Source organism: Eublepharis macularius, chromosome 10 (genome assembly GCF_028583425.1).
Source record: "Eublepharis macularius isolate TG4126 chromosome 10, MPM_Emac_v1.0, whole genome shotgun sequence".
Classification (NCBI taxonomy): Eukaryota; Metazoa; Chordata; class Lepidosauria; order Squamata; family Eublepharidae; genus Eublepharis; species Eublepharis macularius.
In genome coordinates this window covers 62399071-62426067 of record NC_072799.1, presented here as the reverse complement: position 1 = coordinate 62426067, position 26997 = coordinate 62399071, and positions in this window count along the sequence as shown.

The following is a 26997-nucleotide window of genomic DNA, read 5'->3' as shown; positions in this document are numbered from 1 at the left end:
TATGTGCATCCAGAACCACTCTCAGGCAGATCCATGGGACAGCAGCCGAGTGGCACTGAACATTCTACTATCCCTTCTGCTTTGTATGCTTTGTGTTGCTCCAGTGAAGCAAATCTGGATCCATATCTGGGAACTGAATATTATTTATGATTTTGCATACATATTCATGATTTTATGAAGTTTTTCATTAGCCTGTATTGTAGTATTCCATTTTATTTTATCGCATTTCCAAGACTGAAAATAACATAATATACTGCAGAGGACTGTCTCCCACATTTACAATCGGCAGATTTATTAGATTTAGTGTAATTTGTACTATGAAAAGTGATTTATCTGTGCAATGTAGTTACAGTTATCATGTATCATTTATAAAATCACCCTTATTTTATTTTTCTTCATATACTTATCATACATGGAACATTGGTTCATAGTAGTCTTGTCCAGCTATACTTTTACCAGAGTAATTCTATGTTTTGTTAAGCCGAGGCAGTAGTCTATAAGATTGGACCAAAAGAGCCCAGCATTGGCTTCAGTGGGCTTAGATTGGAGTACTGTATAGGATTGCACTGCAAGTCAGTGGGAAGCACTTCAATTGTGTCCTCTACGAAATGGATGGGTGGGATGAGAGAGCCATTTTACAGCCAAGGAGGATTGCAGTCAATTCCTTTTTGAAAAATCACAGGGGAAAGTGGTGGGGAGGCCTAGCCCCCCACCTGTCCTTGAGTATAGATAATAGGGTTTTTTTTCCTGCAGGAGAAAGAAAAGAAGACAATGACTTCTCCAGATAGACATGAAACTATAAAGAGTGAAGACTGAGATCCAATAAAATAAGTTGAGGCAACAAATTAAAACATGACCAGAACCTCAGGTTAAATCAGTGGTCTGAGGTGATACAGTGGGGATTGCCCCCTATCAGTCAGCTCCAGTATTTGTCTGGTGCTGGAAGAATACTGGAATGATTCTGGTTTTTCCATAAATTTCTTTTTGCACATATATGGCCAAAGAAAGGACCCTCAGAGCACAGAGCTTTCTGTGTGGTCCCCAGTACAGTATGACATGTGATGCTACTCTATTTTAAGGAATCTGGGAGTGGGGTGGGGTGGGGGTATGATCGAGAACAATGTATAGAAGAATCCTTTGAACTGAAAGTTGCCTCCATGTTATCATCAGTAGGGTATCCATGGGATAAGGGTCAGCTGAATGGTACAAAAAGTCCTTGTGCAGCAAGATGTCTATAGGAATTGATTGCTCTCATGCCACTTCCCAGCCTCATATGCTTTCCAGGTTGTTCAATTATTTTTGCTTCCAAGATTCCTGGCTCAAGGCAACAAATTATTAATATGGGCAATTATGATAGGGAAGTAGTCAAGGGATTGCTAGTAGTTGATGCTGCAGTGGGCATGGGAAACCATTCAAACAGCAACAAAGCAAATGAAGTTACAATTGATTGACCCATCTAGTAATTCGTAGAGTGTCCAAAAACTAATATTTCAGGGCAAGGATGCCTCTATTTACTACTATCTTGGTGGCTATAAGATGAAGATTTGCACATTTTCCATGTCACAAAATATAATGCTTTTGAGTTTTCATAGTCTTTTGATTTCATACTGAACATCACAAATATTAGTAAACATTGCACATGTGGAAAGGGGAGGAGGGTTAATGGCTTATAGATTTTCTTTGGACTAAGAACATTGAAAGAGCCAATAGTATTTACTATGTTTAATGAAACCATGTGCCCGTTAAATGCAATTATTCTTGTCAGTCTTCTATTTGAAACTGTAGCATTGGTCTTCATATATTAAGTAATCAATTTTGGCTATGAACATAAATGCAGGAATTATATAGTTAATTTCTAGCATTGTGAATGGCTGTAAAGAGTTGTTCACAGGGCGATAGAATAGCAGAACTTATATGCTATTGAAATATAGCAAACCAATGGGTCGGAACTTGTAGTAAATCTCCACTAATATAGAATAATTTCCATAAATGGAACAGAATTTCCTCACCTCTGCCATCCTGCTGGAGCTCAGAATGCCCTACACAATGCTGACTAGGGAGACAGGAAACTCTGCACAGCATAAGGGCAGAATTAGGGGTTTGCAGTGAGAGAAGGAAATTTGTGAAAGTCATCCCCTTTCCATTAGCAGAAATTTTCTTTTTGGGAATCCAAACCAATCTTATATACTGATAGCCAGGTGGCCCTGATCTGAGGATACTTAAAATCCAGAGACCGGAGCCATGAATGGACAAGCCAGATCTTCCTACATACCTGCAAAATTACTCAGATATCAGAAAAAAATTGGAAATCTAAAAAAAATGCATTGGGGACTTTAAAAAAACCCTTAAAAATTAAAGAAGCTCCCATCCCTCCCGATCAGCCGCCCGCACACTGCTGCTGCCAGCTCCATGGCGCGTGCCCCCGCCCCCAGCCCTGGCACCTCCTCTGGCACCTCAGTGCTGGAGGTGATCACCAGGGTTGCCTCAATGGAGGTGCTGGCTGTGGGGACAGATAATAGGTTAGTTGTTTAATGGGTTTGAAGGACAAAAGGATTTAGGGAAAGGTGAGCATATGGAGGCTTCCAGAAGGAGGGAAAGGGGGAATTGTGTGAGGAAGGGGAGATTGGAGAAAGTGAAGTTCCCCCTCGCAAGTCCTTACATATTCCTCACTATGCAACTAGTCTTGGCTCAGTAGGCACTGTGCAACTGCCCCCCTTTCACTGCCTGAAGTGAAAGGGGAAAAGGTGAAATTGAGGACAGGAAAAGGTGGGTGGGAAGGAGAAAGGAAGGCAGGAAGGAAGAAGAGGCTATTGAGGGGGCAGGGGAGGGGAAGAGGACATATTGCAGGAGGGGAACATGAGATGCCCCCCACAAGTCCTTGCAGATCCTCACTTGTATTCATCTAATGTTGTTATCTTCATTTTTAGCATGCCTTTAAAAGCAAGTTTGAGGAATGTTTCTGAAATTTTTCTCATCTGATACTTGCCACTCCAGTCGGAATAAAAGACAGAGACCATATTGGGATATAAACAGGGCCACTGTATTAATTAACACCAACATAACATAACCTGTCATTGCGGCAAGGGATCTAACTGCGGTACAGGTCAAGCCCTGGGGTCCTAGCCAGACCACCGCCTTGACCTGTCTGGGTGACCCCTGCTGCCCCGGGGGTGTTCCATCCAGAGGATGGCTGGGACCCGGCGGCCAGGTGAGTGGTTCCCCTTTAAAGCACCAGCCCCCACTAGCCGTGGAGCCTAGGGGCGGCCTTGTCAGGATTCCCCACCAGGCAGTCTGCCCTCACAGCTGGCAGCCGTACAGCCTCACCAGCCACTCCTGACAGACCCCCATTTCCCAACTAACGGGAATGTGCCAAGGGGTCACCGGCCCGCTCAATCTATCCTACCTGCCACTGCTAAGGGTCAAGCCTCTGCTTAGGCCCTAGCACCCCACAGGTGGCTTATGGCCAACCTGAGCCCTTGCCGCAAATCCTCCAGGAAAATGTTATTGCCACTCACCGACAGGTGGACCCCATCGCTACGATAGAGGTCAGCCACCTCAGTCTTAATGGTGGGGTGTGGCAGATATATCCCAAGACCCCGGCCCAAGGCCTTTTCCAAGGCCCTGTTGGTCCTATGACGTGCCCGTTCAATTCCAGCAGGGTCCAAAGCTTCCCGCCAAACACGGCGGGGAAGTATTGCCGACCACATAATGAGCGTGTCAGGCCAACGCTCCTTAATCAACCAAAGGTCGGCCTCCGCTTGCAAAGATAGGGCCTTACCCTTCACAAGGCCAAGATCATTGCCACTGAGGTGGATGACCAGAATGTCCGGCAGAGGGCCACACCTTCCCTCAAAAAGGAGTGGCAGGAGACCAGGCCACCTCAAACCTCTGCGACCCTGCCATTCCACCGTAGCCCACAAACTGAGGCCCAACTGTGAGCCGAACTGGGTCTTCTTTGCTTGACAAGCCTCCCAAAAGACCATACTATGGCCGCAAATCAAAACCCTCTTCCTCGTGTAGCAAGCTGCCGCACCTGCAAAGAGACCAAAGTCAAGAAGTGTTCATCTCTCTGCCCAAAGGGCGGACATAAGATTGGAAGGCTGCCGACCGCCAACGTCCCAGTCGCTGTATAACTGGGCCTGGGTACCCCATAGCCACGGCCGTCGAGGCCGCCCCAATCCTGAAAGAATGAGTCCCAAATTTCAAGCCGTCAAGACCCAGTTCCAGCAAAGCCTTCCCAGTCACCGACCAAAACTGATATTTGGTCAATGGGGAGCCATCCTCGTGCCGGAAAAGCAGCCCGTCACCCTCTCCCCGAAGAGCCACGTAGCACCTTAAAGCGCTGACCGGGCATAGGCCAGGCTCGGCACAGATGCCTAAACGTAACATGAACCCCTTACCTGTCTGGTCGGTCTTGGACCTCCGTACCCTGAGGGTGACCTCGTCACCCTCGAATTTGAGATCCTGTGCCCTCAAGGCATGGCCCGAGTGATCAGCCCGTGACAGGGCCACCAACTCGCTGACCCTAAGCGCCCCAAAAATGCGGTAAGGGCAGCCGCATGAAACAACGCCGCCTCAAACCGAGAGCGACATAAATTATCCCAAAGCTCCCCTAAGCCCCTAAGAATAGTAGGGGAAATTGGCTGCCTATCGTCCCTGCGAGTCCCAGTTTCACGGGACCACCCTTCAAGCATTTTCCGCAAAAGGAAATCGCCTGTTAGATCTGCAAGACCCCTGGCCTTACTAGCGAAGGCTAAAGCCTCTAGCTGACCCGTGATGGACTTAACCGACAACCCAGTACCTCTCTGAGCCAAGCAGAACTGCATGAGGTGCTGCACTGGTATGGGCCATACCTGTTGCAAGCCCGCATTCCCCCTAAAACCCGCAAATTGACGCATTGCTCGATCGTACGACCGCCGCGAGCTGGGGGCCAGTGCTAGTTGAATAGCCCTTTCAGCCTCTAGCCTCCAAGGTTCCACAGTTCCCACGGCATCGTGGTTGGTGCGGCGTCCGCCTCGGGGGCAAGCTGCCGAAACCGGGGAACCTGAAAGCGAGACAGAGCATCTGCCACGCTATTGTCCAACCCAGGGACATGCCTAGCCAGAAACAAAATATTAAGTTTTAAACACCGAAGGGTGAAGGCACAAACCAGCCTCATGACCCTCGCTGACCTAGATGTAAGGTACCGGAGGACATGAACCACCGCCTGATTGTCGCACCAAAAGTGGACAGAGTGGTTTGCCAATGTGTCCCCCCAGAGATGCACCGCTACTAGGATCAGAAACAGTTCCAGGAAGGTGAGATCCTTACACCATCCCTTCCTGACCCATTGTACTGGCCACCGTTCGGCACACCAGTGACCTTGAAAATAGACACCAAACCCAAGGTATCCAGAAGCGTCGGAGGCGACCTGCATATCAGCCGCTAACATAAGCGGCTCCCTCCAAAATGAGACCCCGTTAAAGTCCCTGAGGAATGCCTCCCATACTTCCAGGTCCTCCCTCATCCCCCTATTGATAGAAAGGCGATGATGGGGGAGACGAAGCCCCCCCATGGCATCGCACAAGCGCTGGAGGAAAGCCCTACCGGGGGCTACGACCCAGCAGGCGAAATTTAAATGCCCCACCAGCTGCTGGAGCTCGCGCAACGTGGCTTTCTTTTTCCCTTTAAAAAGAGCCAGCCGCGTTCTAAGATCAAAGAGGTTCTGGGCAGGCAACCGGGAGGCCTGCCTGATTGTGTCCAGCTCAATCCCCAAAAAGGTGAGGGTAGTAGCCGGACCTTCCATTTTCTCGTGGGCGAGAGGCACGCCCAACTCATCCGCCAAGGCAATAAAGCCTGTCAAAAGGCGGTGACACTGCCCCTCCCCTGGGGGGCCCAACGAAAAGGAAATCATCTAAATAATGGGCCGTGGCGCGGCATCGAAGCCGTGACCTGAGGGCCCATTCCAGGAACAAGCTGAAACGCTCAAAAGCTGCACACGAAATCGAGCAACCCATCGGTAATGCCCTATCCATATAAAACTGGCCATCGAACGAGAAGCCAAGCAACTCGAAGTCGTCCGGGTGAACCGGCAGAAGACGAAATGCAGACTTTATGTCGCATTTCGCCATCTCAGCCCCCACCCCACATTGCCTTACAACCTTGACAGCCTGATCGAAAGAAGTGTATCAAACAGAGCACATGTGCTCAGGGATGGCATCATTCACTGACCCACCTCTAGGGTAGGACAAGTGATGAATGAGCCTGAATTCCCCCACGGCTTTCTTTGGGACCACACCGAGGGGCGACACTCTCAAACACGGGACCGGGGGGACCGGCAAGGGGCCCAGAACACGCCCCTCCAAACATTCTTTAGCTATTTTACACCTAACAACCTCCTCCATGCCCACAACCAAACGTAAATTAGAGGACATGAAGGGGGCCCTAGGACCCTGAAAAGGAATCCTAAAGCCATAACAAAAACCTTCCAACAAAAAGTGCGCTTCAGCGCATTTAGGGTACTCCACAAGGAGGCGTTCAAGAACCGTCAGGTTTATGGGGCTGGGGCCCTTTTCCAGCAGTAGCTGGGGTCCCCCCGCCCCCGCTCCCACCCCCACGCCTTCCCGCCCTCTTGGATTGCCTGGTGCAGGAAGTGAAAGGGTGGGGGCCACCACAGATTGGGCACTGGTGTTTAAAATTACACACCTTTCTGGAGCACACCCCTTGGGAACTAAAGTCCCAGCACAGTAGCTGGGGTTGAACCGGCTGCCCCGTGGGTGCGCGGGTGCCCTGTGCAGTCTGACTCCTCTGCACCAGGTTGCCACTATCAGAGCGGTCACCTGCATTCGGCTTGGCCGGGGACATGACCTGCAGCCAAAGCTGCTGTTGTATCCTGTCCCACTGCCAGGTCGGGTTGAGAGCGGCACGCATACGGAATTCCTCGTCATATTGCAGCCAAGCTGCACCAACGAAGTCTGTATGTCCTCCGTAAATTATATCAATGTATTGAAACAACTGGGCAGCCTTCCAAGGCTGGGCCCTAGCCACCACGCCGACATAGATTAACATGCCTGGCAGCCAGTTATGCCAGTTCCGCTCTATTTTCCTGCGCTTCAACCTTTCCTTATCGCGATCATCTAACTCCTCCTTATCTTTCCTTTCCAAATCCCAAAACAGGAGATTGAAAACATCCACATATTCGCCACGCAGAATCTTATCCCTAGTGGCGGGAGTTAAGTGATCACCTAGGGGCATCGCTGTATCCCCAAAAGGCGTAGCCCCAAATGGAATGGACCCATAACCATGGATCCCCCCCGCAGGAAAGCACCACGGATAATAGCCCCACTGAATAAAGTGGCTCACCGATGCCTGGGTACCAGGGACCGGGGGGGCCTGTCCCAAAGACGGGCCAGCTACATCGCTACTAGAGCCCTGAAGCGCATTCCATGGCGCTTGCAGCCATGCGGGGTTAACCCCGTAGAACTGAGGGGTGCCTCCCATCGTGGAAACCGTGTGCCCCTGGGGTGCAGATGGTGGAGCAATCACTTGGCCCCAATGCCCCCAGGGCCAAGACCCTGGGGTAACAGGTGCAGCTGACTTACCATCACCTTCAGGAGGGTGAACTGCCACTGCCACCTGCCCAGATTCCTCCTGCCCGCTTTGCTCAGCTGCGCCGCTTTGTTCACCCGCTGTGGTTTCCACCACTGGCACCTCCCGGGCTTGCTCTCTGGCTGCTGGTGTACCTGCACTTTCAAGAACAGAAAGCCTGTTAAGAACATCCCGCTGGAAGGTGGCTGATGAAGCCAAAAGGGTTGAGCGAGCCCTCTTTGCCCTGCCCAGTGCTGAGCCGCCTGCTCCCCTGGCTTGTTCTAAGGCAGTCAAGCGAGCCAAGATGTCTTGCCTGCCCTGTAAATCACCCTCATCCTCTGATGAGGATGAAACTGGGGCTGGCCTTTTTGCTAGGGGACGCTTAGCCGGCTGTTTCCCCTTAGACGGCCCTTTACCCTTACCAGGCATAATGCAACACTGGGCAGTAAACCTAACAGGAAGGGGGGGAACTCAAAACGCCCTACCCAAAAAGCTGTTTGCCACCCCCCACTACAATAGGAACAGAAAAAATGTCAAGGCCAGCACCCTGCCCAATCCCTGTAACACCAACCCTAACAATGGGGGGAGGTGAGATGCTACAACCTAACTGGGGGGGGGGCAGAAACACCAGAATCCTCCCTGCCACTTCGCTGGGGGGGAGGGTTGGAGGATGAGGGAGATGTCCCTCACAGATAGGCACCCGCCGGGGGGGAGGGAAATTTGCCCACCGCCCAATAAGGCCCCCTCCATCAAAAACCCCCCATCCAGGAAGCCCTGTTGGCCCCTGACCAAACTGTTGCCCAAGTGGGGACTCACAACCCCTCGGCTGGAATAAACCGCGGCAGCGTGAGCCACGGCGGCGGCGAGGCGCGCGGCCCGCAGCGGGCTGGCCCGAAACCGGCAGGCGCCGGGGCACCCGACCACCGCTCCGGCCACGGGCCCGGACGCACGCTCCCGCGCCACGGCATCAGCCGCTGATGCAACTGGCCTGCCTCCGCTGTGTGCCCCGAAGTGACGCGGGCCGGGCCGCACCCAGCCGGCATGGGCGCGTTCGGCCAGTGGACGGCAACAGGCTCTCTGCCCAGCCACCCGCCCGGCCGCTGAAGCCCGCCGAGGCCGCCGATCGTCCTCCCCCGACGGGGTTCCCAAGGCCTGTGCGCAGGCCTCACAGCCACCAGCCCTGCTCTCAGAGAGGTGCCAACAAGCTCCTCTCCCACGAGCAGACACGCGACGACTGAGGACGACCTGTGGGGCGGAACTGGCTAACAAGCCATTTGCTCCGCCCCCCAGGCCGGTGCCCGGATGGGCTAAAGCGCGGGCTGTCTTTGCTCCTTCCGGAGCGGCAAACCCGGCCCCCATTCCGAGCAGCCTTGCTGCCGAATGGGAAGGTGCCGAATTTTTGGATTTTTGGAGTTCTGAATTATGGTGGGGGGCGGGTTCCCCAAAGAAAAATCAATAGATTGTGCCCAATGAATTCATTCTACTTCGGCAGAAAGACCCTTGCCAGTGGTAAACTCCTTTATACCCGCAGAAACTCCACTTTCAGTGGAACACCATTGCACACACCATTGCTCTAGGAAGGTCACTTTGTGTTTCTGAATTTTTAACAGAACTCTGTATTCTTATAGTTTGCTGTAGTATTTAGTGATCTTTAGTTCATTCATGTATTTCCACCTAGACATTACTGATGCACTAATGGGAGCTGATTAAATATTACATAAAAGCCAATCTAGTTTCAGTTGAATGTATGATTGTGTTTTTTTTGTTTTGTTTGGCAAAATACTATACCAAGAGTGCACATGCAAAGCAGCAAATGTTTTTCCAGACATGCCCTTTTTTTCTTTTTTGAATGATGGCTCAAAACAACCTCTGGAGTGCAGTCCCGATATATTTTGATCACATGAGAAAGGAAATCTGGATGTTGTGGCCAAGAACGTTTGCTGTAAACAAAGTAATGTGCAACTAAGAATGTCTGGTTTTTGCATTTTTACTGACAGAGCAGATTTTAGAGATACTTGCTGCCATCCAATCAGTTTGTGGTAGATAAAGAGTCAGTTTGAATAATGCACAATGCATTTTGTGGACAACTAAAAGTTACAACAGACAGAAAAGATCAGAAATGAATCAATCAGATATCCTTGAGATTCAAGCATGAGACTTAGGAGGGGGGAGTATATGTGTGTACACATTCCTCAAACAAGCCAAGGATGACTTGGTAGCATTCATTGGCAAGGACAAAAAAAGAAATATTTAGAACTTTGCATCCTCATGTAGTAATGTGCCACAGCATGTGATGGATGTGCTTGAGTCTTGCATGCTTTTAGACCATGCCAGTGTTAAAGACACAGAATTTGGTGCCTTTTTGGTGTCCCCCTTAGCCAATCACAATGAGAAAGACACTCTCCGGAGTCCTATTGAATTGAAGCAAAATAGATTGTTTATTAAACAATGGATGAGCTCCCTTACACAGGAAGTAAAGGGTTCCCTCGTGCCCAGTGCTCATCGAAGCTACAATAGCAGTGCAAAGCAATTAATACCTTTTGGCTAATTATAATATTTGTTATCTTATTGGCTCGCAGAGTCCAGAGGTCAAGAAAGGGGGTCTCCTTTCTTGACACCATCTGTCTAGGGGTGCTTCTAATTGGATGAAGCAGCCTAGGTCAGCCCCCATAATTGGAGAACTTGCAAGATTGCAATTCCTTATCTGTCCTTGGGCTTGTTCCCCTGAAAGAAGGAAGAGCATCTTCCTTTCTTCTGGGCTCATTCCTACCCCCTCTTTTGCTACTGTTAGTTGTTTGATAGTGCCCAAAAGTCACTGAAGAAGCTCCTTTTTGCAATCTTGAAGTCTCAAAGCCTACAAAGAGCTTAGTTCTGTGGGTGGAAAGGAATGTGCCCCATCTCTGCCCCCTCTCTCTTTCCCAGCCTTGAGAGAGATGCTGCTAAATCGGGCTGACCTAGTTTGCAACAGTTTACATTAATCAGTTCTTACAAAGAGCTCTTTTGTATTAGAATCATATAGAGTACTATAACATGTGTAACATCTCTACAGGTGCATCTCTACATCATGTTGCAAGCATTATACTGTTAGTTCTCAGTTCTCACAGTGTTTAACATGTTTAACATACATTCTTCTTTGGTCCTTTGTTTCAAACGTCATTTTCTTGCAGGTTGCATTACAAATACTACAGTAGCTCCTGGGCATAGAAAAAGTGCATATAATACTGAAAGGCACAGAAATGGTATATAAAATCTCTTTCTTCAAATCCATATTCCTCACCATGACCTAACTGAATGAAGTATAGTTTCAAGGTGTATTTCAATTGGCTTCCTGGAACAGAGACATTCCAAACATGATGTGCAATTTTTAGTTAGAGTGCAAAGCTGAAACTGGAAGGAGCATCTGTTGAGCTAGTTCACAAAATTCTCAGGATGAAAATGTATCTTATACATTATTATATGGGCTTCCTTCCCATGGGTCAAATTGATGAAGATGTCATCCAAGAACCTTAAGTACAGGAGTGGTTTCAGTGAATGGGAGCTGAGGAAGCGTTGCTCCAAGTCTGCCATGAATATGTTAGCATACTGTGGTGCCATGCGTGTGCCCATGGCTGTGCCATTAACCAGCCTATATCTACAGGTTATATATCTTGGATGACATCTTCATCATTTGGACCCATGGGAAGGAAGCCCTTGAGAGATTTCATCAGGACTTCAACAACTTTCACCCCACCATCAACCTGAGCCTGGACCACTCTAAAGTTCTGTTTGTTTGATTTTATGCACCCTCAGTGTTCCCCTCTTCATGCCCAATGCCAGGGAGTGGTGGAAACAATACCATGCCCTCCATCTTGCTCAGCTTCCCACAGGGTCAAGCACAGCAGCCACTCAGACCAGCATGTTGGCTGCGGGTCCTTATAAAGTGGTCCAGGCTCAGGTTGATGGAGGGGTGAAAGTTGTTGAAGTCCTGATGAAATCTCTCAAGGGCTTCCGTGACAGTATGCTAACATATTCATGGCAGACTTGGAGCAACACTTCCTCAGCTCCCATCCACTGAAACCACTCCTGTACTTAAGGTTCTTGGATGACATCTTCATCATTTGGGCTCATGGGAAGGAAGCCTTTGTGAGATTTCATCAGGACTTCAACATCTTTCACCTCACTATCAACCTGAACCTGGACGACTCTACACAACAAGTACCCTTCCCGGACACCACCGTATGACTACATAATGGACAGATAAAGATCCTTTGTCTTCTGAGAATGTGGCGAACATCTGAGCTGGCGCAGAGGGATGCCAGTGATAGACTCACAGCTTAAGTCTGCCAGTTTTAAAATAACTGTGTTTATATATTAAATGGAACTTGCTTAGACTACTTTTTTGAAACTTCAGCTAATAATTTGAAGCAACAAGCTGGGACTTTATCTTTCCAATATCTCCCCGCCCCTATTAATGGAGAATGTTAACAAGAATTCTTGCCTCCTATTAAATGCAATTTTTTATTCTCTACTGTGGTATTTACTGTTATCATCAGTTGAACTGTGTTTAACCTGTAAACTAGAGTTTTAAATAGTTTAATTAGATATAGTTTACAAGCTGCCATTTTATTTCAGCAACTTTAGTGGTTATTATGGAAGAGCCCCGTGGCACAGAGTGGTAAGCTGCAGTACTACAGTCCAAGCTTTGCTCATGACCTGAGTTCAATCCTGGTGGAAGCTGGGTTTAAGTAGATGGCTCAAGGTTGACTCAGCCTTCCATCCTTCCAAGGTCGGTAAAATGAGTACCCAGTTTCCTGGGGGTAAAGTGTAGATGACTGGAGAAGGCAATGGCAAACCACCCCATAAAAAGTCTGTCAAGAAAACATCGTGATGTGATGTCCCCCCCACAGGTCAGTAATGACTCGGTGCTTGCACAAGGGACTACCTTTACCTTTAGTGGTTATTATGGGAATTTAAAAACATTGTGCACATACATCCAAGAAGACTGCCAAAATTGGAAATTTTTTCTCATTCCTTGTTGAACTGATCTCATGTTTAATAGCTGAATAACTAAAACAAGAAAGCTTTTGCTACACCTGCTGACAGATCTGGTTAATAGTTTAATATCTGAATAACTAAAATAAGAAAGCTTTGCTGTCACCTGCTGACTGAGCTGTTTTTAACTGTTTAAAATTCAGTTAAGAAAATTTTGTTGCAATCTGCTGGTTGGAGAATGAACTGATTTTAAATGTCTATGATTTAAATAAGAATCTTTGCTTGAGGACTGAACTGGTTTCAAGATTGATGTACAAAAATGTTTACTGCCCTTTGAGACTCAAATAAGAAAATATATGTTACTATCTGGGTTTATTTTTTATCTTCTCTTTAATATTTTATATTGTATTTTTAAATTGTTAATATCAACATTTATATCAAATGTTAGCATTTACTAATCTGTCATGTTTATAAAAAACGGAGGTAACATTTTTAATATAAAATACTGATTAATCTGTATGACTATATGGTGATATTGTTTAAGATTATATGGTTCCATGAAAAACTGTACAGAGTATTTAGATGGAGAAGAAAGTTAGCAAAATGGAAAAGGATGGCAACTGGTACTAGAGTGGCAAAAAAGGAACTCCGCTCTGAGGATGACATAGAAACAATAACTGAGAAGATAGCTTTATCTCTTTCACAACAAATTAAAATTCTTTCAACAGAGTTAAAACAAGAAAACAAGAATGTTCTAATTTAATTTCAACAAAGTGATAAAAAGTCCCAGAATGCTATTGAGGAAATAAGACAAGAAATCAAGAAGCTTTTAACTCAACTGCAGCAAACATATAAAAAAACACAGGCAACTTTTAGTGGGATAAAGGAAAATATACAAAAGATAAGACTGAGTTATTATCTGGATTGCAAGAAATAAGCCAAAAAATTCAAGAAAATAAACAAGATATCCAAGAGATTAAGACACAGCAAATATCAAATTCTACTGTCAAGAAGTTGCAGTAGTTTGCATAACTGATTAGATTATAAACCCAAATAGAAAAAAAACATCAGATTGGAGACAATTGATACTAAAGAAGGAATCCATAATATTTATTGTTTCAGTGCAGAAATAGAATACTTCACCATTGGTATCTCCAACTGATGCCTATTGTGTCATTAGTATAAGAAATAAAATTGCTTATAAAGGTAAAGGTAGTCCCCTGTGCAAGCACCGCGTCATTACTGACCCATGGGGGGACGTTACATCACAACATTTTCTTGGCAGACTTTTGTTACGGGGTGGTTTGCCATTGCCTTCCCCAGTCATCTATGCTTTACCCCCCAGGAAACTGGGCACTACCTCAGAAGGATGGAAGGCTGAGTCAACCTTGAGCCATCTATTTGAACCCGGCTTCCGCCAGGATCAAACTCAGGTTGTTAGCAGAGCTTGGGCTGTAGTACTACAGCTTACCACTCTGTGCCATGGGGCTCCTCACAAAACTGATTATATGAATTATGAATATATGATGGACAAATAAGAGAAATAAAACATGGCAAGAAATTCAAGATGAAGGAAAAGCATTCCTTGGTTGATGTATTATTAAATAGTGTCTACATTCAAAGAACAAATAGTCAAAGAAGGAGGCCAGTTAAGAGAGAAAACAGTTTTTGAACAATTAATCATTGGAGATTTAAGATACTTATTAGGAAAAACGTATAAAATATTATTGCAATATGATACAGAATTAGCACACGTAAAAAATTGCATGATTGGAGAAAATATATGCATGAGCCAGTGGGAAAATCTGTGGAGCAAAAAAATTAAATTTACAGAATGTCACATGTTAAGGGAGAATTGGTATAAAATGTTCTTTAGATGGTATATTACTCCCAAAGACATCGCAAAAGCTAATAAGGATTATAGCGGGAAGTGCTGGAAATGTCAGAACATGGATGCAACATCTTATCATATGTGGTGGACATGCAAGAAAGCAATAAAATATTGGATAGAAATACATGAAGAAATGCAAAAGATATTAAAATTTAAGTTTGTGATGAATCCCCAAAATATGCAAGAAATGTTACAAAAATGTATGGTGAATTATTTAAGTATATGGTGACGGCAGCATGAGTAGTATTTGTAGCAAAATGAAAGGCAGAAAGATGCCCAGGAATGAAAGAATAAGCTATATGAATATGTGACAATGGCAAAATTAACATCTTATATACACAATATGCCAATATCAGAATTTCAAGAAAAATGGAAAGTATTTTTGATTATATAGCCGAAAATTAAGAATAATCAAGAACAATTATTATTAGGTATGTAGTCAGTCGGAAAGATATTTAAATAGAAGTAAAAAATTAAGAACATATATAAGCAAGTTCTATGTAGAAATATGATTTAACTGATAATTATAGTAGTCATTTAAATGATAGTAGTTTATCCAATATGGGTTTTTAAATATGATTTTGGTTATTGTTTTTAGGTTTTATGTATGATTTAGATGATTGTAGTAGTGGATGACTGTAGAGGTATGATTTAATTATTGTATGATTGTATTTATGTCTTACTTTTTTTAGTTTATTAATTGAAATGAATTTTTTTTAAAAGCCCTCTTGTCTGGATGGAATAGACAATGTTGACCAGCCCCAATCTCCTAAAAGGAAAAAAAAAAGTCTCAAAAGCCTAACCCAAGATATTTTAACTTGAAAAGAAACAAAATAGGTAAGTGAATTTCACTACAATGTTTACCTTGACACCATGTTTCTAGCCTGAAGTCCAATGTGGGTGGAACTCTATTCCATCTTAATCTTTAAGGGGCGGGGGGGGGGATCCATATTGCTAAAACTGACCCAAGCTGGAATGTGGTCTCTAAATAATAATTTGTGTTTATTATTATATTTTTGCATTAACTTTTTCTAATTCATGAATAGTTGCATTTGTAAAAGAAAAGAGTTTAAAACTCCAATTTAGAATTGGTATTTGCTTTTCACATCAAATGAGTTCCCAAAACAAGCAACAGTTCATATGTATGCATGCACAGTGAAATGTTTTCTGAGCGCATAAATGCTTTGGTTATTCTGCTCAAGGGAGAGCCTTAAATCTATTGCCATTTCACTTTCTGAAAACTGCTTAATGAAACATACTTGGGTCATTCAGATACCAGGTAGCAGAGTCTCCTGGATAGCAAGGGGATTATTCCACAACTTCTTTATTTTGTACTAGCAGCTGTCTTTAAAAAGCTTTGAAAGCATGGAAAAGTCTAAAATAGCCTGATTACGATTTTCTGTAACCACATCCACTCAGCATTGTACACTATACACTATACACTATAGTAATCATCCACAATAGGATTTTCCACTGTGCACAAGATAATATAGTTGCAAAAGATTCTAACACAACACTGTCAAAATATCCAGCAATATGTCCCTGATAAACATAGCCCTAGTTAATAGTGAGGAAGAAGCAAAGGGGAAGAACATTGTTATATGGAGTAGAAGGTCTTTTTCTGAAATTGATTTTTTTTGATAGCCATTGATTCTTCTTATTCTCTTTTAATAGAGGGATTTCTCTTTGTACTTTTATGTTACACCATTGTGCACCATTTTATAATTTTAGCCTTTGCAGCATTTTTTTAAAATGTTAAACACTACAGGGGCCCTTTTTGCACTTATGGTTTAAACTGCTATTTATGAACATTCGCCATGATCACAATGGCTTCAGCATGGCACCCCCACATTCCACACTGTCTTAGGCAATTTCTATTTGGCATCTTGTTTTTCATTTTAGACGGCTTTGAAGCTTCAATGCAGTTTCAAGCTTTCGGGGCTCTGTGATTCATATCGCACTTAAAAAAAAAAACTTTGAGGAGGCGTAGTAACATTGTAATGTTGGAACCCATCCCCCCTATTTTCTGATTGGGCAGTTCCGTGCCCACTGGAGAGGCAATTGGCGTCAGAGTTCTGGGGGAAAACATGTACTTTTAGTGCTTGTTCCATTCTCATTTATTTTTTTAACCCAAGCCAGGAAAGGGTTAAAATGCTGCTGATTCATCCCCTCCCAGCAGCTTCCCTGCCACTTTGTTTGGCAAATAGCAGTGCAAAATGCTTGTGGGTTTTTTGGCATTAGCAGAAGACACTGGGAGGGAAAAGCAACCATTTAACCCTTTCCTGGCTTCTAAAGCCAGGAGAAATAAGCAGCAAAGTTACAACACAGCAACATTACAGCTCATTCCTGGCTTAGGAAAAAAGAGTGTGTGCATATCCTCGAAGGAGGAAGGGAAAAATCTGCCATTTAACCCTTTCCTGGCTTTTAAATCCAGCAGGGAATAAGCACCAACATTAGGAATCATTCCTGGCTTTGTAAAAAAAAAAACCTAAGAGAGTGCTCACATACTCAGGAGGAAGGAAGCCAATGGAGAAGCAGCCTTATGACCTTTACCTCTCTTTATTGATAAAAATGATGGGAAAGAAGTTCAGAAAGCTGAGGAGGATGGGAGTAGTTAATTCCACACAGACCAATCAGCTCCCAGGGAAAAGGAGAGGGGGGGAGAAGAGAAGCAGAAGGGAAGTATAGAGTTCACACTGACATTAATCGGGCCAAACGTGACTCGACAGTGGCTTCAAAATAAAATGGTGGTATATCCACAGGGGGTGGAATCAGGGATACTGCAGACAAACATCAGTACTGCATCCTATACCTGCTTCGCAAGTGTGAAACTCCTGCAAACCTGGGAAGCGGAACAGATACTGAGATGCTTTAAAGTCTAAGTACTAAAAGGACCAGGGTAGTGCTCTGCCAAGAAAACATTGCCTGGTTTTGAGCATCTGAAAGTTTGCAGACCCTCCTTTCCTGCCCCTCCTCTCTTCAAGTCTCTCTTTGGTTCAATAGTGAGGTGACTGGAAACAGACTCCAAATTCCTAAAAAGAGGAAACAAAATAGATTGTTGGATTTGGGGAGAAATTGGGTAAAGAGGAATTAAGAGAATTTATCTTAAAATTAGAATAATGGGATTTTTGAGGAGATGGTTAAAAAAGCATCGGAGCCATAAAGAGATACAGTGTGCTGAAGATGTGGGAAGGTTTTTATATCAAAATGAAAGAATCTACTTGGCAGATCCAGATTGCTCTGCTCCTAAACTACCTAAAACAAAGCAGCGATAAATGGGTCCCCTACTAGCTTCTGATTATGCAGTATTTATTTTCCTGTAATAACTTTTATTCTGTCATCTATTGCTTCAAGATTCCACACACGTTCTGGAAAGTTTAATATAAGAATCATCTGTGAAAATCTGACAACATTTAAAATGATTTACCTTTCATTTCATTCTGTCACATTGCTTGATTGTACTAATCTGCTTAAAGTATGGGGATAGAAGATGATCTCTGTGTGGGTTTATAGGGGAGCTCCGAAAAGGCTTCCAGGATAACTTGATACTTCTGGCTAAACAAGTGGCAGCTGTGGCCAGGAGCGCATTTTACCATCTTCATCTACTTAGCCAGCAGTGCCCTTTCCTGGGCAGAAAATATCTGGCCACTCTAGTGCATGCCCTGGTTACATCTACAGTAGATTACTCCAATGTGCTCTATATGGGCCTGCCCTTGAAAAGTGTTCAGAAACTTCAACCGATGCAGAATGCATCAGCCAGGGTGTTGACTAGCGTAGGTCATAGGGTCCCTATCACTCCAGTCTTTGTTCATCTACATTGATTCCCAATTTGTTTCCAGGCACCATTCAAGGTGGTGACACTGACCTTTAAAACTCTATGTGGTTTGATATCAACATATCTGAAGGACCACCTACTCCATTTGGAAACTGAACACACTGGAAAAGTGGGATGCCAGGTTCTCCACCTGTGTAACAAAAATGCAAAGCATACATATAGCATGAGGGATACATTTCTGGGTAGCAATGTGTGTGAACATGATCTTGGGATACAAGTGGATAGGAAACTAAATATGAGCATTCAGTGTGATGCAGCAGCAAAAATGGCAAATGAAATCTTGAGGTGTATTAAGAAAGGCATAACATCCAAATCACAGGATGTCATTGTCCCACTATGTACTGCAGTAGTAAGGCCCCACCTGGATTACTGTGAACAGTTCTGGAGGCCTCACTTCAAAAAGGATGTGGAATGGTTGCAGAGAAGAGCAACCGGGATGATCAGGGGCCTGTGGACCAATCCCTATGAGGCAGGACTGAGAGACCTAGGAATGTACAGTTTGGGGAAGAGGAGGACGAGGGAAGACATTGTTCTCTTTACGTATTTGAAAGAATGTCTCTTAGAGGAGAGAAGATAGCTGTTCCTATTGACAACAGAGGATAGGACTCGAAAAAATGCATTTAAACTACAGGAGGGAAGGTACTGGCTGGATAGTAGGCAAAACTTCTTTACATTAAGAGTAGTCCAGCAGTGGAATCGGCTGCCTAGGGATGTGGTGGGTTCCCCCTCATTGGCAGTCTTCAAGGAACAGCTGGGTGAATAATTATTGGGGATACTTTAGGCTCTTCCTGCACTGGGTAGGGGGTTGGACTAGACAGTCTGTAAGGCCCCTTCCAACTCTATGATTCTATGAACCAACCTGACCACCTTCAGAGGCCTAATTTTTTTTTGGGGGGGGGCACTTTCTGAGATTAGATTGGTAGCAACCCAGGAGACTTCTTGGTTGTGGCATCAAAACTCTGAACTGCCTCCACAGGGAAATTCATCCAGCCCCTTCTGTTGCCATCTTCTGCAAGTGGGTGAAGGTTTGTTTGTTTGTTTGATTTGATGCACCCTCCGTGATCCCCTCTTCATGCCCAACGGCAGGGAATGGCGGAAACAATACTATGCCCTCCATCTTGCTCAGCTTCCCACAGGGTCAAGCACAGCAGCCACTCAACCCAGAATGTTGGTTGTGGCTCTTTATAAAGAGCTGCACATCAGCCATCCAATCAATGGCAGCTGGCCCTTTAAGAGTCAAGCACCCACAGATAGCTAGCCCTTTGACAGCCAGCTGTTTGACATTCAGGTTTATTCCCCTTCCCCACCCCAGGGTGGAACTTTATGAAAGGGGAATAACAGGGCATAAATTGCTCAAGAGGGACTATTGGTCCCTCCTGGGCTGGGCCAAACCCACCTAAGGCTTCTGTGTAGAAAGAGGTCACCGGGCATGCCCCAGGTCTGGCTAGATCCTTCAAAAGACATGAGGAAGGCACCCAAGGAGAACAGATCAGCTCTGGCTCCCAACTCAGAAGGGAGTAGAGTTAGAGGAGAAGAGGTGGGCTAGGGCAGTATCCAACTCTCAGCGCTCTCAGAGGGAAACTACATGAGACGCCAGACCTGTGTTTTCCATGTGTCAGTGTCCCGCAGGTTTCCATGGGAAGTGTAGTGAGAAAGAACTGCCACTCAATGTGATTCTCCGCCAGGGCAAAGAGAGAGAGAATCCCTCTCACTGCTTGAGGACCATATTGAGGAGGACAGATCAGGAAACCAGCAGCCCCCCCTCATATGTCTGCCTCGCTATGCAGCAGTGGTACCCAGCACTCCCTCCTCCTTCTGTCCTAGCCAGGAGCACATGCGACAGCCCCTGCCACCAGCTCCTGCTCAGGGGCTGAGTGAACACTGCACATGCTCTGCTGCCTCCCTAGGACTAAGGGCTGGAACATAGTCTGCTCGGCTCTCTCTAGCCACAACCGGTACACTCCCTCCTAGCAGAGCAAGGAATGAATTTAGATGATATAAATAATTTTGATATAAAGAATTTGATATAAAGAATTTTGTTATATAAAATTTCTTGTGCTTTTGGATAAGTCATGTACTTGTAGTTAGTTTTTCACTGTCAGTTTTTTTATTTTGAGTTCCTTTCCATGATTCTCTCTTTGTATTAAGCCTGGGCATGTAGGCAGCGTCCTGCAGCCAGCCTGGGCAGCCTCCTTCAGCTGCATGGTGCCACCCAGGAGTGGCGCCTAGAAGTGGTAGGGTTGGTGTGATGACATCACTTCCCACAGTGACATCATCATGCTGCCCTCACCTCTCCTGGGGTCTGGTATTAGGCCGGAGCCCATCTGGAAACCCTACTGGAGAAAGCAGCCATGAACAGATAACTCAGAACTTTCTACAAAGCTGAGAAAAGTTTTAGGTTTGCAGAAAAATCTGAAATCTAAAAAAGCCAAAAAACCTACATCAGGGCTTAAACCCCTCCCCCCAAAAATAATAGAAACAGCACCTGTAGCTTTAATAGACAAATGCCCTCTGTGACTGTTCTAGACAATTACAACAGTATTGCCAGTTTAAGGTTTGGTTTCTGTCAGTAATCGAGAGAGGAAGGGGGCAGGGTCCTTTCTAGGACTATTTTTGTCTCCGAAGGAGGATTCATGGGGTCAGGGCTGGCAGCAGCCACTGGGTGACTTGCTACTATGTGAACCACATGACTCATTCAGCCTTGGCTGCTTGTTACTCTTTAACAGAAGCCAGCGTGTGATTAGAGTTTGCTAGTGGGTGGTTAAAGTTTCAGACTAAGATCTGGGAGACCCAGGTTCAGATCCCTGCACTGCCATGGCAGCTTGCTGGATGATCTTGGGCCAGTCAAACAGTCTCAGCCTAACCTACCTCACAAGGTTGTTGTGAAGAGAATGATATAAGCTGCTTTTGGAAAGGAGGTAGGACAAGAGGAGATGTTTGGGTGCTTTCAGGGAAGGAAAAAATGAAATTTTAGGGGAGGAGAAAATGAGAGGTCCTGCAGTTGTGATAGCATAATTTGAAACAATGATCACTAGCCAGTAAGCATACAGCCAGCTAACTGTGCCATTAGTGGTCAGCTAATCAGTTTCATTCTCAGCTAACCAGTTTCATTCTGGGCTGGCAATTGAAGGACCATCTGGCAACCTTTAAAGTACCAGATTTAACCCAGAGTTTGCCTGTGTGTAGAGTTGCCAACTTCACCTTAGAGCATTCCTGAAGATTTGGGGGGCTATACATGGGGAAAGCGGAGTCTAATGAGAGGGAGGAGCTCAGCTGGGACAAGAAGCTGCAAAGTCTGCCCCTTGAAGCTACTGTTTCCTCCAGAAGAAATTATCTCCGTATTCCGGGGATCAGTTGTAACTCCAGGAGAACTCCACACCCACTCAGAAGTTGATAATCCTAACAATGTAGGAGAATCAAGTCGGATAATACATTAGGAATTCCACCGATGAGCTCCCAAGTGTGTGTTTTTAAACCTTTTAAATAGCTGGCATATAAAATCCTAATTTGGATTGGAACTGCTATACTGGGGAGAGATGGGTTTTCCCAACCTGACATGGCCTTGTGAAGTTGCCATTTGCCCCATTGGAGCGTGCAGCATCTGCATATAGAACCTGTGTGTTCACCCCAATGGGGCAAATAGTTGAACAAGGCCTCTGTAGTGTGGGGGAGAAGGGGGCCTGAAGACAAGCTGCTTAAACCTGTTTGTTAATCAGAACATCATTGTCTTTTGGCTCCATGTGACTCCTTTATTCAGAGATGTTAAAGTGATTTTGAAAACAAAACCTTTGATAGGGTTTCCTTCCACTTCATAATTCTTTGTAGTGGTCCATGTTTACAGGAGGATCAATGTCTTGGCATGCATCCCGTATCTTCTATAGAGTAAATACTGTGAACTGAATATGGTGAAGATAATTTTTTGGTTTTCATTCCTGCAAAGTAAATGTTATAGGGAAGAGTCTTGCTAAAATAGGGCCTAAGCCAAACCAGCAGGAGCATCTGTAATGATAGTTTAATGGAGAGTCAAGCTGGCACAGGAATGCAGATGCACTTTCTTCTCTCTTTATCCCACTTTCTTACAATTTCCTCTTTTGATAATAGCCAGTGCCGCTTATCCCTCTGAGGTAGCTCTACATGAGGAAAGAAATTGTAGCTTCGCCACTTGCCATGTATTAATCTATGTCCTTCTGACTCTAAAATATTTAGAAAAACACTCATGCTGTGACCAGCATTGTAGTTCCTCATCCTGATGGCAGCATTAGGGACTGGCGACCACAAGCACTAATGTTAGAAATCTTCTCCATCGTGAGTCACCATGCTGCTAACCAAAATGGTTTAATCGTGTGTCACGGTGCTTTTCCTGTTACATTCATATTGTCACCTATTTTACAAATTAGATGCAGAGTTCTGTTATACTTTGCTGAGCGATAATGTGCCCCTCTCTGAGACATAATTGGCATTACCACAGTTCCAAGACAAAGAACGAAGGCCTTCATTTGCTACAAATGGTGACTTCCTGAACCTTCCCCCTTCCCAACAACTATTTTTCAAAAAGGAAAGAAAAAATTAACTACAAAGCTCATAACAACAAAATTAAAGCTTTTGTTCAAATGAAATACTTGGGAAAAACTAGGACTGTGATTCTAACCCACTTGTGTGCAGTTGAGTCCCACTGAAATCCATAGGACGAAAATTCATGCTCGAACTGTTTCTAAGCTCACAACATTAACAAGGATAATGACCTCGTTTGCTTTTATCTAAGCTGACAATCATAGACATTTCTTTGAAAAACTGTCCCTTCCCCAAATATCTTTCAAATTATCAGAAGGATCATGCATCTTTTACTGCTGTGGCTGCAAACCAGATCTGTGCTGACTGCTAACACAACTCAGAGAATGATTAGAAAGATGTACATCAAAGTAGCTCAGGGAAGAGATCTCTGGAGAGAACCACTAAGGGATACTGGTCATTATTGTGATGTCTCTTAGGAAATTCACACATTACTTTATTTGTTCTCAGCCTTCTGGCTATATCTTATTTTGAATGGCAGGGGCAGGGCTTGTGAACAAATTCTGTTGTTATTTTATGCCTTTACAAATTTGTTTGTCTTATGAGCCATTGTATTTGAAAATGGAATTTGGCCCATCTGCTTAGCAAAACATCCACTTTGTGATACACTGATGGCATATTAGAGAACTAATACAAAAGATATGAGCTAACGGGCAATCAGCACGCCTGCTGCTTTAGGGATTCCAGTCAGCACACAATTGAAACAGACTATATCTTGTTGTGGATGAAGTTCTGGATGTGTAATACTGAAGAATTTTCTCTTTCAGTGATAGGGAAAATATGGCCATGGGGAGCCATAGTGCTCTAACTCAGTATATTACACAAGGCAGGTATCAATATAAGTGAAACAAAAAAATTTTATTGAGAACTTTGCATCTGATTATTATAGGGATAATTAAGATTTTAACACTCAGAGACAAAATACTACAATGTTATAGTACAGTTTTGGAAATACTATTTAATATACTTTAACAGCTGTGCATTGTTTTGCTAAGTTATAGCATAACTAGGGCTGCTAAGCCTTCCACTGCCAGCCTGCTTTGAGTGCTGCCACTCCAAGTGGCAGGAGAATTTAAAAATGGATGTTGGCTGAGTCACTACATTACTTCCTGGGAATCACCACCAGAAACTCTACCGTAAAATCATAGGGTTTCTGGCAATTCCTAGAGCTACCCTAAAGCATCAAAGAGTTTCTAGCAATTCTTAGAGCTACCACATGTCACTTCTGGGTTTACTCTGAAAGTGATGTAACTACATAGACAACATTGCCCATGCCTTTATTTCTCCCCTCCCCCTACACCTCTACCTGTTGCCAGGTTCAGCCTAAAGAAAGGCAAAATCATGCAAGTCAAGGCAAATAACCTAATGTTTAGAGATCTTGGTATATACTTTAAAGACATGGTAGCTAGTGAGATTCTAATGTAGGCCTCCACAAACTGAGATCCACCCAGTCAAGCACAGCTTGCTAGCCATGTACTAAAGCTAGAGAGGTTCTTAAAAACTGTCCTGTTTTTGCATTCCCAGGCAATGACTGTGGAAAGTTTATTGATGCTAAATGAAAAGTATGAATTATGTTTGCAGATTATTAAGAGACACAGTGGTGAAATCCAAAGGGTCATGATGACTCAGTGGCAGAGCATCTGTTTTGCACGCAGAAGTTCCCAGCTTCAACTGCCCAGTACTTCTAGTTAAAAGGATCCAGCAGCAGGTGATGAGAAAGATCTCTACCTGAAACTCTTCCTACACAGCGAATCCAAGCCACTGGTTTATAACAAAATGCAACAGATTCAAAACCTTAGCTATATAAAAGTCAACTGCAGATGATGAATTTAAATTTAAAAAATTCTTTTAAGCAAAGCCATTTTGCGTAGTTTTACAAAATGCTAAAAAGGAAGAGTGTGGCCCAAACCTCTACCTGTAGCCACTTGATAGCCAGATTCGTCACTGTCCAATAGGAGAGGGTGAAAGGAGACGCTGAAGGATATTAAGTGGAGTACAGGCTCGTATCAGATATTTATTTATTTATTGCATTTCTAGACTGCCCTCCCCATCAGACGGGCTCAGGGCAGTGTAACAACGTACAATTTGTAACATACATTTTAAAAACAATAAAAATATTATAAATAAACATTAAAACACTATTCGACATAAAATAATTTCTCGATTGGTGGAATAGGCAATAAAATTTCTTGATTGGTGGAATAAATGTTAAAATACAGCATTTTAGGCACAGGGCTTGGCTCTTACATCATGCCCTGAGCCACACATATGAGCTCCTGCATGGGTGGTGGACAGTCTTCAGTGGTATGGCTGGCGAGAGGACAGCCTAGCCCCCACCAAATGCCTGGCAGAACATTTATTTATTTATTTATTTTATCATATTTATATTCCGCCCTCCTCGCAAGCAGGCTCAGGGCAGATAACAGCATTAAAAACATTTAAAACACTTCATTAAACATTATCATAAAACATTAAAAGCATTGTATAAAGATATTAAAAATAGCAGCACTTTTTTTTTTTTAGTGGCGATTACAGAAAGTGCAGCAGTGCAATTAAACATGGCAGCAGCTTCAGAACAGTGGTGGGCAGCTCTCATAGGGAGGGGAGTAGATGTTATATCCTCCAGCCAGTGGAGGCCCAGCCTCAGCCATAAGCCTGGTGGAACAACTCTGTCTTACAGGCCCGGTGGAAAGATAGTAGATCCTGCCGGGCCCTGGTCTCGGTAGACAGAGTGTTCTACCAGGTAGGATCCAAGACTGAGAAAGCTCTTGCTCTAGTCGAGGCCAGGCGGGCCTCCTTGGAGCCAGGGACTGATAGTAATTTCTTTTCTCCTGATCGGAGGGTCCTCTGGGGAATATACGGGGAGAGACGGTCCCTCAGATACGCTGGCCCCAGTCCGCACAGGGCCTTATAGGTCAATACCAAAACCTTGAACCTGATCCGATACTCCACTGGCAACCAATGCAGCTCACGCAATATTGGTGTAATATGCACCCTATTTGGTGCTTTCATAATGATGCGCGCCGCTGCATTTTGCACCCGCTGTAATCTTCGGGTCAGGCACAAGGGTAGGCCCGCATAGAGTGTGTTACAGTAATCCAACCTAGAGATTGGATCTCCGTCTTGCAGGCCTGGCAGAAAGATAACAAATCCTGCCGGGCCCTAGTTTCCTTAGACAGAGAGTTCCACCAGGTCAGAGCCAGGACCGAAAAGGCCCTGGCTCTGGTAGAGGTATTTAGTTATATAGGTATAGAAGACTTTAAAAGTTAAAACCATAATCTGAAACTTGGAGCCAAGCTACAAGTGACGCCTGACACAGGTTGGACACTTGTCAGCCTCCCTCAAGTTTTGTTGGGAAATGTAGGCATCCTGGTCTTGCAACTGTAATTGAGAGCCAAGCTATAAAACCAGGACACCTACATTTCCCATCAAAACTTGAGGGAAGCTGACAAGTGTCCAACCTGTGTCAATCATCACTTGTAGCTTGGCTCTGAGTCTATAAACAAAAGCAGCCAATGAAGCTGCTCCAGAATGAGTACAATGTACTGATAGAATAGGTCAAAGATGAGCTGTCAGGTTCTAAAAAAATTCTAAAAAGTTCATCTTGAAGCTTTAGCACGTTGCCATAATCCAGCCTCAAGGTTACCGTGACATGAATTGGCATGACCAGGATTGATAGGGAGTCTAGAGAGGAAGTCAGTCTGCAAACCAGTATAAGAAGACACTGACTTGTTTCTCCATCAACAGAGCTGGGTCCAGCAGTGCCCTTTGTCCACCAATGATAAAGTTATCTGACTAGTACAACTCCCTTCAGGCTCTCAGCCTTCCCACTAGCATCACCTCTGGATTCTTGTTTTGATTCCTCTTCAAATTGTTTGCCTCTAGCCATCTGACCAACCCACACAGCCAGTAGCCTAGGGTAGAGACAGCAATTCATGAAGAGTTCCATCTAAGGTAGAGGATAGGCCTGGGGGAAAATGTCCTGTTTCTCTAATAGAGGCTTCATGTGTAGAAATGTACAGCTGATACTTTTCAGAGTGGAGGTAAATAATACCATATTAAGCCTCCGTTACAAAGACAGGATACTTTCCCCTTCAAGCAGTTGGAAACCCTAGTTCCATCTTAACACTTCTAAGTTGGTTCAAGTCAATAGACTTAGAAGGGT